General features: G+C 37.1%; 1 protein-coding gene and 1 long non-coding RNA gene across 3 annotated transcripts in view; one reads left to right on the top strand and one right to left on the bottom strand.

Moving 5' to 3' along the window:
* LOC111504026 (calcitonin gene-related peptide type 1 receptor) overlaps window positions 1-13,864 on the bottom strand; it is a 117,498-nt gene that overhangs the window by 72,454 nt on the left and 31,180 nt on the right. The gene's annotated exons all lie outside the window — the stretch shown is intronic.
* On the top strand, window positions 7,730-10,108 carry LOC141481604 (uncharacterized). The gene is made up of 2 exons (XR_012465051.1): window positions 7,730-8,439; window positions 8,542-10,108. It is a non-coding gene; the product is annotated as an uncharacterized lncRNA (long non-coding RNA).

The following is a 13,864-nucleotide window of genomic DNA, read 5'->3' as shown; positions in this document are numbered from 1 at the left end:
GAAGTATAACCAGAACTAGGTATGACAATCCAAGCCTCAGAAAATAAATCACCATTGACGATCATGCAAACTCTTTTCACGTGACAAATGCATTTATCGGTGTCTTAACAAAATTCGAGAAACATTCCAGACGGTGACTGATTCGATATGTATTTATTCAGCCAAAATCTATTCTAGTTTCGTCTGTTCAAGAGACATGTGTCAAACAAACGATTACATCTGAGAATTCTCCCACGTCGAAGTAAATGCTCCTGTCACTGTTCGTTCATTGAATATTTATTCCGCATCTTGATTTATAGTTTGCTCTTTCAACGAAAATATTGCGAGTTTATTGCCGAATGACTATAGAGGATGATTATTTGAAAACTACTCTTGCTTTTAGTCTATCTTCAGTGAAATATAGGTTCTATCATTAGGCGTTTCCTATCTTCAACTCAAAGAAATATAGACTGATGACGTTGCCAGCCCAAACAGTGACTTTTTCAGGATAATAATAATAATAATAATAATAATAGTAGCTTTATTGTCCAACAGTTACCCATTTACAGGACAAATAAAATTTTATTCACAATACTTAACCATAAACGAAAAATAAAATGAACAAAAAAGAAAAACTAATTCTAACAACCTACTTCAAGTACATGTTAGCAATTCTAATAATGTTATAAAGGTCAGTGAAAAATAAATCACCACGGGCACAAATACTATTGAAATTTGTGCACATAACATATATTGGGGACTTGGGTTAGTTCTTGCTCTGAGAGGTCTGAAAATGGATTGGGATCGTGAAGCTGGCTGTGGTACATTAAAGTTAATTCGTTCAAGAATTATAGGACAGTCAACTCTCTCATTCACTAACTTGAATAAAAATATGAGCGACGCACATTTTCTGCGATGCTCTAAACTAAAAAGTTCCAAACGTTCATATATGACATCATTACTGATACGTCTCCCAGGGTAAGAACTATCTATTCTGAAAATTAGAAATTTACAAAACTTTCTTTGAACTCTCTCAATGGCTATGTTATGAATCTCATAGAATGGACTCTAGACGATACTTGCATATTCCATCTTCGAACGTACGTAGATGAAATACAACAGCTTCATGGCTTCAATATTATGAAAGTTTCTGCAATTTCTAACAATGAAACCATAAGCTCTGAGAGATTTTGAAACATTTTGGAAATATGTCTTCCAAATGTTAATTTATGATCGAATATTACCCCTAGGTCTTTGATATCAATACATGTCAGCAGATCTGAATCCTGTATTACATACGGCAATGTATTAACCTCTTTTTTCGGCTATAACTCCCTACTTTACATTTCTCCACATTGAGTTTCAAGAAAGTCTAAATTGAGATTGAAGATTTACACAATCACCTACTTCCTTAATTATAGAAAATAATTTCAAGTCATCCGCGAAGCATAACCACTCACAAGGTAAACTTTCACATAAGTCATTAATAAACAATTGAAACAAAAGAGGACTTAGGTTGGAGCCCTGAGGCACACCAGAAGAAGCTATATATGTTCTAGATTTATAACCGTTGTAGGAGACGAATTGTTTTCTACATGTCAGATAGGATTGCATCAGCTGACAGACAGTATTTGAAAAACCAAAACTCATCAGTTTATTGAGCAAGATACCATGCCATCAAACCATCAAATGCTTTAGATAAATCCGTGTATATAACATCAACTTGGCCATTGTCATCTAATGCCTAGGAAATAAATTGAATAATAATGACTAGATTTGTAACAGTACAATGCTTAGTAACAAATCCATGTTGATGTTGAGATAGTTGCCGTTGAACAGAAGCATATATGCAATTATATAAAATAATCTCGAAAATTTTAGAAAACATACATAAAACAGATATGTGTCTCTAATTCTCTATATATGATTTTTCACCACTTTTGTATACAGGACATACTTTAGCTAATTTCCAAATATCTTGGAATGTTCCAGATATCAGACATGAATTAAAAATTCCCGTTGAAGGTTTTGCCAATGCTCCTGCACAATCCTTCAACAAAAATGATGGGATCATATCTGGGCCTGATGTCAGCTTGTCCTTCAGTTTTTTAGTTGCAGATACAACCTCATTTTCTTGAATGGGGTAAAAATGAATATGAACATTATTATCCACTGTACCAACTTTGTTCAAAAGTGAGCCAGATTTTGAATACACCTCACTGAAAAAATTACTGAAGGCATCAACAATATCTTGAGGATTCTCGAGTTTGTTTCCTAAGTAGGTTACTGATCCTGATATTCTTGTGCTGTTATTCTTAGAGTGAACATATGAGAGGATCTGCTAGGATCTCTAGACAACATTGTTTGTATGTTTGCAAGATAGTTATCATGTGCGGTTTTTATTTGGGTTTTAATCAAAGCACGCAAACGTTGGAATTCAAATCTATACTCATCACATCTAAATTTCCTCAATTTTCTTCTGAATTAGCCTTCTGTTTAGTGTTCTTTATGATATCAGAATGAAACCATTTAGGATAAACATGACTAAAATGTTTGAATTTGGGTATATGATTGGGTATATGCTTTGGACGCTCTTGGATGTGGATTTTTATCATCCCAAATTCGACAATTTTGTTTGTCCACGCAGCCATTCATCCAGAAATGGGCCTCATGGCAGTTATGGCTGAAGATGATGGAAATTAGGGTCGGTTGTCAATTGCTCCAGAGCCCAATTAGCGAACACACAGCGTTTTCTATGATCGTTTACCTTCATTCCCTGAGTTAATTGAATTTTGCTCGGGTGCAGGCCCAAGTCACGTGACAAAATTTGCCACGTTATGGTCTACGAAAGGCCAAGGTCTTGTGAGCGACGTGAAATCGACTGCTACGGATTTTCCTGCACACTCTCACAGACGTTAGCGATTATTTCGGCAGATCTTGCACTTCGTCGACGTACGAGTGTTGATCGATCGTTTACTGAACCAGTAGACCACCACATTGCGAATACTTCTCTCGATAGGACTATTATGGCGACCGTAAAATGGACGAAGCGCACGGTACGTTGTCAAAACAGCTATAAAAAGTCTTTTGAGACTATCAAATCATGAAATTGAATGTTCAAAATAAATAATATATTTTTCACCTTTTAACCGACTCAATTATTTGTTTGAAGGTGATTGACAATGTTTCATGATGAATTTCACTAGTTCGGACTTCCACTGTCTACTATATAAAATGATTTGAAATCCCTGGAACAACTAAAAAAGAAAAATTAAAAATGAATAGCTGAAAATAACAATTATATTAAGCAAAATAAACCTGAAATGAAATAATAGTGAAATAAAATACAAGTAAAAATAGAAAAATTGAATAAATAAAAATAAAGAAATGAAAAAAGAAAGAAAATAAAAATAAAAAAGTGGAGAGATTTCAAGTCACGTTAGTTCACGACGTTTCGATTGTTGGTATCTACAATCGTCTTCGGGTGATGACTGGACTGATTCCTCCGAGAGATGGCTATTTTATAGGTCGTTGAAATACTTTCACTTTCTCTACTTTCCATTTTCCGCTTCACTGGTTCCGTGGGAGATGACCGTTTTGATGAAGGGTTTCCATATGTTGCGTATTTCTACGCTGGCTTGGCTGAAAACGTTGTTGGACAACATGTATGCGGCTTCCTTGAATTTTCTCCTAAACCAATGTTCCTCTCTGTGCAAGATCTTAGCTTGGGAACACTCGATGTTGTGTTGATGGGTCCAAACATGGTCTGCTATTCCTGATTTGCTGGTTTCCCCTCGCTGTGTGTGTTTCTTGTGCTCGGCAATGCGAATATTCAATGGCCTCTTAGTTTCACCAATATAGGATTTTACGAACTCACAGGGTATCCGGTAAATGCAATTCTTGGAATCGCAGTCCGCGTTTGGTGGCCTGGTTTTCGTGAGGCTGCTACGCATAGTGTTGCCGGATCTAAAGCAGGTTCTGATGCTGTACTTGGAACCAATTCTTCTTATCCTCTTCGATAATCCTCTGATGTAGGGACGTGCAAGCACTGGTTGTGACGGCTTCTCTTCCTTGCAAGGCTCCTGCCTAGCCAAAGTCTTTTCTACCATCGCTTTGGAGTAGCCATTCCATTGAAGATCATTTTTGATGACGTCTAGTTCCTTCTCGACACCTTCCTTCGTATTACAGAGCCTAAAAGCACGGTCTAATAGAGTCTTGATGATTCCTCTTTTAGTCGATTGATGGTGGTTGGATTCGTGGTTCAGATACTGTCCCGTATGAGTGGGTTTTCGATATACAGATGTTTCCTACTTAGTGTCGGTCCTCTTCACCAAAACGTCTAAGAATGGCAATTAGTTGTGAATTTCCTTCTCCATTGTGAAATTGATGGAAGGTCTCACGCTGTTGATGTGTTTCAGTTCAGTATTCCAATGGTTCCATATTATGAAGGTGTCGTCAACATATCTCAACCAGACTCGAGGTTTCTTGTGGGCTTCTTCAATGGCTAGAGTTTCAAACCACTCCATATATATGTTGGCTATGACTGGTGAAAGTGGCGATCCCATTGGCAGTCCCTCATCTTGTGTAAAGAATTCGTCCTTCAGTTGGAAATAACAGTTACGTACACAGCATCCTAGTAATTTCATAATTACTTCTATAGGTAGATTCGTTCTCTCTTTTAGGATCCCGTCTTCGGATAGCTCTCTCTGGATGATTTGGAGTGCTTCTTCGACCGGAACGTTGGTGTAAAGGCTTTCCACGTCGAAACTAATTAGTTGATCTTCCTGTGTGACCTCAATTGACCCCAGTAGTTCGACAAAATGCCTGGAATTCTTCACGAAAGACGATGTTTCTCCTTGTAATGGTTGTATTAAGGAAAGTAAAAATCTAGACAAGTTTTGAGTAGCCGAATCTCTGGAGCTGATGATCGGTCTAAGCGGAACGTCCTTCTTGTGGATTTTGGGTAGTCCATATAAGTGAGGGGGCTTACTGTGGTGCGGTGTTAGCGATGATCTCTCCTTGTCCGGAGACAGATTTAAAAAAAACACTTGGTGTTTTTTTTAAATCTGGTACAACTTCCTTTCGATTGATGCAGTAGGATCCCGTACGATCTTCCATCTGAACTCTTCTGCCTCAGTCTGGTTAATAAGGGAACTGGTGGATTCCACTGCAGTAATTATCTCCAAAGTGGGCACAGATGTTGGCGTAATGGCGTAATCTCAACAAGGATTCCTCTATTCCCGTGAGCGGGCGGGAACTCATGTTGATGACGTTGGCGGCTTCATAGTTGTCCTGTTGTCGATCTATATTTGGGCATTGTTTCCTCACTAACTTCCCCCACTTTCTGTTGTGGGTATTATCCATGTCTTGGCGGATCTTCAAGCACGTGCTTTCAATCTTGGCAAAGATTGGTCCATGATCATCTTCCAATGTTTCTCTTCTTATCCCTTCAAATCGTTCCGTGGCATCCTGCAACAAAGTTGACCTCTTCCAACGGTGATAATTGATTTGAGACCTTATTAGTGCTCGACTGGCGCGTTCCAATATGCGTTTAGCTCTCTCTCTCTCCTGGGATTGGCGATTTCAGCAGAAAACCCTTGGGGATGATGTTGTTGTCTCTCGCTCTGCACAGAAAACTGAGGTGAGTTTCTTCCTTTGTAAGCTTGACCATAGTTTTCTCATATCCTCGGAATAAGTCGCTGGTTCCGGGTCCGTACCGGGTATTCAACGTTTGTTTGAAGGTGATTGACAATGTTTCATGATGAATTTCACTAGTTCGGACTTCCATTGTCTACTATATAAAATGATTTGAAATCCCTGAAAAATCTAAAAAAGAAGAATTGAAAATGAGTAGATGAAAATAACAATTATATTAACCAAAATATTTTTATTTTCTTTCTTTTTTCATTTCTTTATTTTTATTTATTCAATTGTTCTATTTTTACTTGTATTTTATTTCACTATTATTTCATTTCAGGTTTATTTTGCTTAATATAGTTGTTATTTTCAGCTATTCATTTTTAATTCGTCTTTTTTAGTTGTTTCAGGGATTTCAAATCATTTTATAGACAGTGGAAGTCCGAACTAGTGAAATTCGACTCAATTATGTACGCTATCTTAAAATGATTTATTACTCAGCTACTCAAGGAAATGGACTGTAGAAACTCTTCAGTAACTCTGCAAATTCATGCAGGAAATGAACCGCTCCACATGTTTTTGCAATGATCACACTTGAGCTGATGAGAATTAACCTTTTTTCGAACTCGATTCTATGTGTCTAACAAATTGGCTCATTCCAGCCATTAGAACTTTCAACAACGTTAATCCACATGATGGATTAGCAAAATTGATCCTAAATCTGGTTTAATGTAGAGATAAGCTTCGTCGTTCAGTGCTTGAATGTGTTATAGTGGGCGTTGATGTTGTTGATCTTCTACTTTTGTAAATGGGATATTCATTTCAGGATATGATCTGATAACTTCCTTTGGTGCAGGTTATTCGGTTATATTTCGATTTTTATGGTTTCAGTTTTACTATTAGCTCTCTCATGAATGAAATACCAGATAACATAACCATTGTACAAGGCGACGTTCAGTTGTTTATGGGATGTAAAGTTTGAAAAGGACAACCCTCAGAAATCGAAACTTATGCGAGCTGAGGACTAACGGGGTCTAACTTAACCTAACATTACTTGTTCGTGATTTTTTGGCCAAAAACAACACCAGTCGCTTTGCTCTTCGACCCACCTATACCACAATCTAGGCTTTCTACAATAAGTATCCTAGGAGAAACTTATTGAAAAAGTCGCAGATATTTGTAATGTGTGAGTCCGACTATGCTATATTCATCATTAAAGCAAAGAGTTTATTTTAATAAATATTAAAAATTCCATGTCATGATTGTATTTCTTTTTTTTGTCGTTTCCATAATCTGAAACTTTTTTCATACTCCCTAATTATTTCCTTCTTGTTGGAAAATTGCTCTAGTTCAGCCTATTCCCAAAAAAAAACAAGAAAAATCAGTCGCTTTGCTATCAGTGATATCAATAATAATGAAGAAAGCCCCAAACTACCATATACCCGAACATTCTGTATCTGTGGAGTAAAAAGGGTGAGTGAGTGTAACTATTGGCTGGTTCCGCAATTGTCGAAGTCAACAGGCCGTACGTGCCACTGAGTACTAAAATTCTTAGTCCAACCGCTTCCTTGGCTGAAGAGTCAGCAATGCGATTACCTTCACTCCTGTCGGACCCTTCAACCCACCTCAGGATAATGTTATTATCTACCGTGTTAGGAATCACACGTTAAAAGGTAAGACCGCGTTAGTCCTTAGCTCGCACAAGTTTCTCAACTTCTGAGAGTTGTCGTTTGTATGGGGGTTCGTATGGGTTCGTATGGGTTCGTATGGGGACCAAGGCTTTGGCTAAACCTTGATGGCACTCTAGTACTAGCCCTGAGGTAACACGTTGTCTGTGCAAGGCTAATAGGACTCGTCTGCTGCCAGTGCAGATTGTAATGTTTTTGCCAGAATTCCATTCCTGGTTATTTCTTCTGTGGCTATTGAGATACCAGCCGGTTCTGTTTGGACCACGCTGGTATTTTTCCCATTCCCCACTTAATCCTTAGAGCGTCCGTACACGAGCTACATTTTGCGGTCGGATCGACCACACAAATGCAGTCGCGTTCCAGCGAACTGAAGCCGCCCATAAGAAATACTGTACTACTCGTAGACGGGCGTTCACAAAAGCAAAGACTACAGAATACTATAAGACGTGTCACTCGCTCATTTTTCGACATCTGAGAAATCTCGCCGCCCGCTAGCGACAGCGGGTAATTACCAGCCGAGGTAGTACAGTGTATCGCTTGAAGTTACCAGTTCTCGTCGGCACACGAGATATAAAGGTTGTCCGTATTGTTTGGTATTGTCAAAGACTACAGAATCAGTAAACTTTGGTATTGTGATAGTGTTGTGTTCGTTCGGAGTTCGAAATATTTATTTTGTGAAAATGTCGACGTATTGCTCAGTGGATGGTTGTCTGAGTACGGTGGGAAGCCCAGGTATTTCGTTTTTCCGCTGCCCAAAGTACAGTGAAAGGTATGCATTCAATATATTCACCATCAATTTTTATTTTACCTATCTATACCTTTTATGGTTTTGTTGTATAAAATTATTCATAACGAAATATACCGCCGGCATTTGCCAATCCAAACTCATTTCAATCTTTTTTCAAAATGTTCAGTTTATCGATTGATATACTTGAATTTTTTTTTAGGTGTCAACGTTGGAAAAATGTATTAGGCTTCATTGGGAATCATAGATATGCTACTCTTACCCCAGAGCAGAGTCACAATAGAATTAAAATTTGCAGCTTACATTTTAGAGCCGATGATATTGTGAATTCTCGTATTCATAGCTATGATGTTCCTTCATTGCGTCTGCCTCAAGATGGTTCTCAGAAAGGTTGGTTCAGTGAAGTTTATAGATTCAAATGATGAAAAAATCTTATTCCACTTTTTAACATATGAAATTTACAATATCAATTTTGTTGTTTAAACCTTCCAGATGATGATGCCATTGCCGGTACTAGCAAGGATTTTATTTACATTGATGCTCAGGTTCAAACGGATCAATTAGGATCACGAGGTGAAATATCTTTTCGTTATATTATATACTTACCTGATCTATTTTTATATGCTTCGGAAAAAAAAAACGATGACAAGAAAACAATTATTGAAAGTACGTACATCTTTCTTTTAGATGAATGCAGCCAAACATCTGCTAAACTCTCTTCGGGAACTCCAAGAAAAGTGGCATTACGAAAAAAAATTGTATCACTAGAGAAAACAGTAGCTTCAACATCAAAAAGAGCACTGGACGAAACCGGAATTACTCTGGATGATGTTTTCAAGTTTCTGGATCGAAAATATCCTGAGCAATATTGTAAGCTCTTGAAAGCACAGCTTTCTTTGATAAATAAAGCACCAGAAGGGTCCAGGTATAGTGACGAATTCAAACAGTTTGCATTGACTCTTTATTTTCTTGGTCCGAAAGCATACAAAAAATTTTCAACAATTTGTAGATTACCGTCAAAAAGTACACTTCATCGTTTCACGAAAAATTGAATTGTTGAACCAGGCTTCAACGATTTTATTTTTCGTGTTATTGAATTCAGGATTGGGCTCATGAAGGAGAATGAAAGATATTGTATTTTATGCCTAGACGAAATATCTTTGAAATCTCATCTTTATTATGATATTTCCAGAGACAAAATAGTAGGTTTCCAAACAAGTTTGAATGGGACCTCTACTGACATAGCAAGTAGTGCTCTAACAGTAATGTTCAGAGGTTTGGCAAGCAATTGGAAAATACCACTTGCATACTTTTTCTATAAGACATCAGCAACTTCTGATGATTTGAAAGATATTTTGTTCAAAACGGTACGAAGATGCAAAAGTATAGGCCTAAATGTCATGGGGGTGGTTTCCGATCAGGGTTCAAATTTTCAGAAGTTGGTGAAAACTTTGAATGTTACAGACGAAAATCCCATATTTCTGATAGACGATCATAAACTTGTATATTTGTTTGATATCCCGCACTTGCTGAAGTCGACACGAAACAATTTGTTTTCCTATCAGTTTTTACTTCAGGGTGGAGAAACAAGAAAACATTACATAGAAACAATGTATAATTATGATAGAACTAAACAATATAAATTGGCTCTTAAACTTAATAATGACCACTTTTATCGAAATAATTTTCAAAAAATGAAAGTCACGTTGGCTTCCCAAGTTCCCATCAAGAGATATTGTTGACCATGTAATAGAGATGGAAAACATATTCATTGAAAATTTTGATAAAATCGGCAGTGAGAAGGGAATTGGACAGTATTTGAAAACAAAATATTCGAAAATTCTTTTCTCACATCCATGTCAAAAATTCCTCTTCGATTATTATATATCTTTATATACAAGAGTTCGGATATACTTTACTTTAAAATTCATGAACCAGGACATGAAGATTGTTAGGAAACATAAATCATGCAATGTAAAATTGAATATTTTAAATCATTTATAAACATATAACATTATATAATTGTATTATTTTTGTTAATAAAACATGTTTTTCTGAATGTATGTTTATCATTTCATCAGTAAATCACTCTGATCTGTTTCTTAGATCATTTATTCATGAGTTTATCTATCATGTTTCTAGAAGTTGATCGACAAACAACTACTTTCGTATCTTTGTTTATCTGTCTGATACAACCGAGCAAGCGAAGTTTCAACTTCGGAACGTCCCCTGTAGATATCGCGAATAGGAACTGCCGTCGTATAACTGTCATGCGGCCGGCGGCTTCCAGACATCGTCTGTCGGCGATATGATTTATGGAAATCGCAAAAAATGCAATCCTGAGCCGTACCGACAAACGAATTCCTTGGAGTGAACCAACTTATAGTATTCGGTAAACTTTGACAAAAGTCAAAACATGCGTCTGCAGTCAACTTGCTGCTGATCTCCGCCGAGATGTCATCGCGGCATTCGCCGTACACTAACCACAAACTTGCAGTCATACCCAACCGCGTACACCGTCGTGTACTTTTTTTCGTATTGGTCTCACAGCATTCAGTAATTGATATCAGTTGCCTCAACTACAAGTGCGGTTTATATGACCGCTGGTCGACCACAAAAATGTGGTTGGGTCAACCGCGAAGTGCAGTAAACGTGGCCACAATGTTGTGGTTGCCTCAACTGCAAATCTGTGGTCCGTGTACGGCCGGACTAAAGCTCAATGATCCGGAGTACACTCCAGATCCTGAGCCTTCTTTGGTTTTTGAACCGTCTGTATACAGGGTGTAACTAATTAAGTGTAAAACATTTAAAGAGGTGATTCCTCATCGAAAAAAGATAGGACCTTTCATATAGAGAAATTTCATTGGAGCGTCCCTTGTTAAGATACAGCCCCTTAAAGGGGGCACATAAAATTTGTATAACATTTTTTTTCACAAGCACTAAAAAAGTTACAATATTGATATTAACCTGACGTTTTGTACTACCAAAAAGACACTGAGCCAGAAATTTATTTGGTTTACCCCATAGTTGTAAGGGGTGGAAAACGCAACCCTTAAAATTTATTTCCAATGTCACTTTTTGTCTTATCATTTGTTTACCATTTAAAAATTTATTTCCGATAGCCTGTTTCATTCTAAACAAAAAATGTTTCTTGGGTTTTTTACCCAAAATAAACCAGTTCGCAGCAAAAAATTATTTTAGGAACAACTACAGAGATACACCGTCATAAATGTGAAAATACGAAACTAATCTATCTAGTAGGTCGCTATTAGCTATAGTGACAATTGAATTGGTATGACGCTGTCAGTTTGTGAATTTTCGAAATTGAATTAATGCTAATTTTGTGTTGTTGTTCTGTTCTTAATTTGTTACTTCAATAAAATTCACCTGTTATTAAAATGACATATACAAATGAGGACATGACTGATATGCACATATGCACATGGTCTGTCGCAAGGGAATGGGTTAGAAGCTTCTAGAAGATATGCTGAAATCTATCCTCAATGAAAGCATCCTTCACATAGAATATTTGCTCGACTTCATCAATGATTACAAGAATATGGTTCATTCGACAAAAGAACGCAGGATTGTGGTCGCCATCGAGAAGTACGAACACCACAGCTTGAGGAAGCAGTACTCAATTTGATTGAAGAACAACCTACTACCAGTACTAGAAAGATTGCTTTCCAGCTAAATGTTTATCATATGACGGTGTTTCGAATTTTAAAGGAACAACTCTTATACCGTTACCATCTGCAACGAGACTGTTACCGCGAGACTTTCCGAACAGTCATGAATTTTGCAATTGGATGCTGGAAATGACTAGAAGAAATTGAGACTTTCTGAAGAAGATATAATTCACAGACGAATGTAGTTTTTCTCGGGACAAGATTATTCATTTTCATAATTACCACATTCGGGCGGATGAAAATCCTCACGCTATTGTCGAAACTAACCATCAAGAACAGTTTTCTCTTAACATGTGGCTCGCAGTTAATGGGGATGATTTAATTGGGCCTCATTTTCTACCTCCTCGATCAAATGGTGGGGCATACGTTCAATTTTCAAGAGAGGTGCATCCAGTACTGCTGGAGGAAGTTCCTTTGGGCGTCAGAAGGGATATGTTTTTCATGCATGATGGGGCTCCCGCCCATTTTAGTCAAGTAGCACGTCGGCACTCAACTGAAACATATGCAAATCAGTGGATAGGTCAAGGAGGACCACAGAACTGGCCCGCTTGATCCCCGGATCTCAATCCTCTCGATTTCTCTATTTGGGGCCATTTACAGCATTTGGTTTATCGTACTCTTGTTCGCGATGTAGAGGACTTAAGAAACCGCATCATCGATGCGTGCAGGGTCATCAGAGAGCGTCCAGGAATATTTGAGCGAATACGTGGCTCAATTGTTGTTCCTCAATTTCATAAATGACCTGTCTGAATTATTTTCTGAGTGTCACATAACCATGTTTGCGGATGACACTGCAATTACTGTGGCCGACAAAAACGAAGTTGAGTTGTCAGACAAAATGAATAAAATAATAGATAAATTCAGTGCTTGGTGTCAACGTAACAAACTTATTCTGAATAAATCCAAATCTGTTTCAATGAAATCATTTATTAGGAAAAATTTCAGCAGTGACTCTTCCACAATAAATGGTATTCGATCTTCCAGCGAAGTCTTGTTTTTAGGAACGTCTTTAGACGAAAATTTGACCTGGAGCGGTCATATTCAGAAGGTCTGCAACAAACTCAATTCCGCATATTACTCAATCAAACAATTGAAAAACACTCTAGATAATTTTGGATTGATGAATGTCTATTTTTCTATGGCTTATTCTCACATCAGCTTTAATATCATTTCTTGGGGATGTGCAAGGGAATTTCCACGAGTTTTTGTTGCTCAGAAAAGATTGCTGAGACTAATTTTTAATATAGATTTTCAAGATAGTTGTAGACCAATTTCCTTAAGAGAGGGCCTATTGACGGCACCTTCTTTATTTATCTTGAAGTGTAACTTTTGCCCGTAACAATATAACTGAATTTGTCACAAATGCGGATATACATGGTAGAGACACCCGTCATGGGAAACTGTTAAGAACCCCCTCACACAAAACGGCTCACTTTAGATGCTCCCCACTATTTAATACAACAAACTGTTATAATAACTTGCCGGCATCTATTAGGGAAATCGAGTCAGATAAACTTTTTAAAATTGAGGTGAAAAAGCTTCTCTTACAGAAGTGTTACTACAGTCTTGAGGAATTCTTGCACGACACTTTTTCATGACATTTTGAGAGTATTTGCTAGAGCTTCTCCAATTTTTTTTATATAATACTTCTATGTTGTGAAAGTTTGTGGACGTGAACCATATTTATTGTTTTTGTATTGTTCAACTTCTGTAGTTTTATTTTGTTTTTTAATATGACTTAGCACATGTACTCAATGTACCAAAGTTCAAATAAATAAATAAATAAATAAATGCGCCGACGTCAAGACGCATGTGTAATGTCTGAAGGTAGACATATTGAACCTTTACTATGATTTCTACATGTTGTGGGTTTTGTTATTAATAAATTAGTTTTGTTCATTACCCTTTAATCGTTTAATGCAGGTACTAACTATAAAATAACAATGAATCCAGTTCGCATTTATGACGATGTATCTCTGTAGTTTTTCGTAAAATAACTTTTTGCTGCGAACTGGTTTATTTTGGGCAAAAAACCCAGGAGACATCTTTTGTTTAGAATAAAACAGGCTATCGGAAATAAATTTTCAAATGGTAAAGAAATAATAAGACAAAAAGTTACATTGGAA

Source organism: Leptinotarsa decemlineata, unplaced genomic scaffold (genome assembly GCF_025532065.1).
Source record: "Leptinotarsa decemlineata unplaced genomic scaffold, Ldec_3_MD MMD2_tig00000232_RagTag_RagTag, whole genome shotgun sequence".
NCBI classification, from domain to species: Eukaryota; Metazoa; Arthropoda; class Insecta; order Coleoptera; family Chrysomelidae; genus Leptinotarsa; species Leptinotarsa decemlineata.
This window is presented reverse-complemented; position numbering and strand designations above follow the sequence as displayed.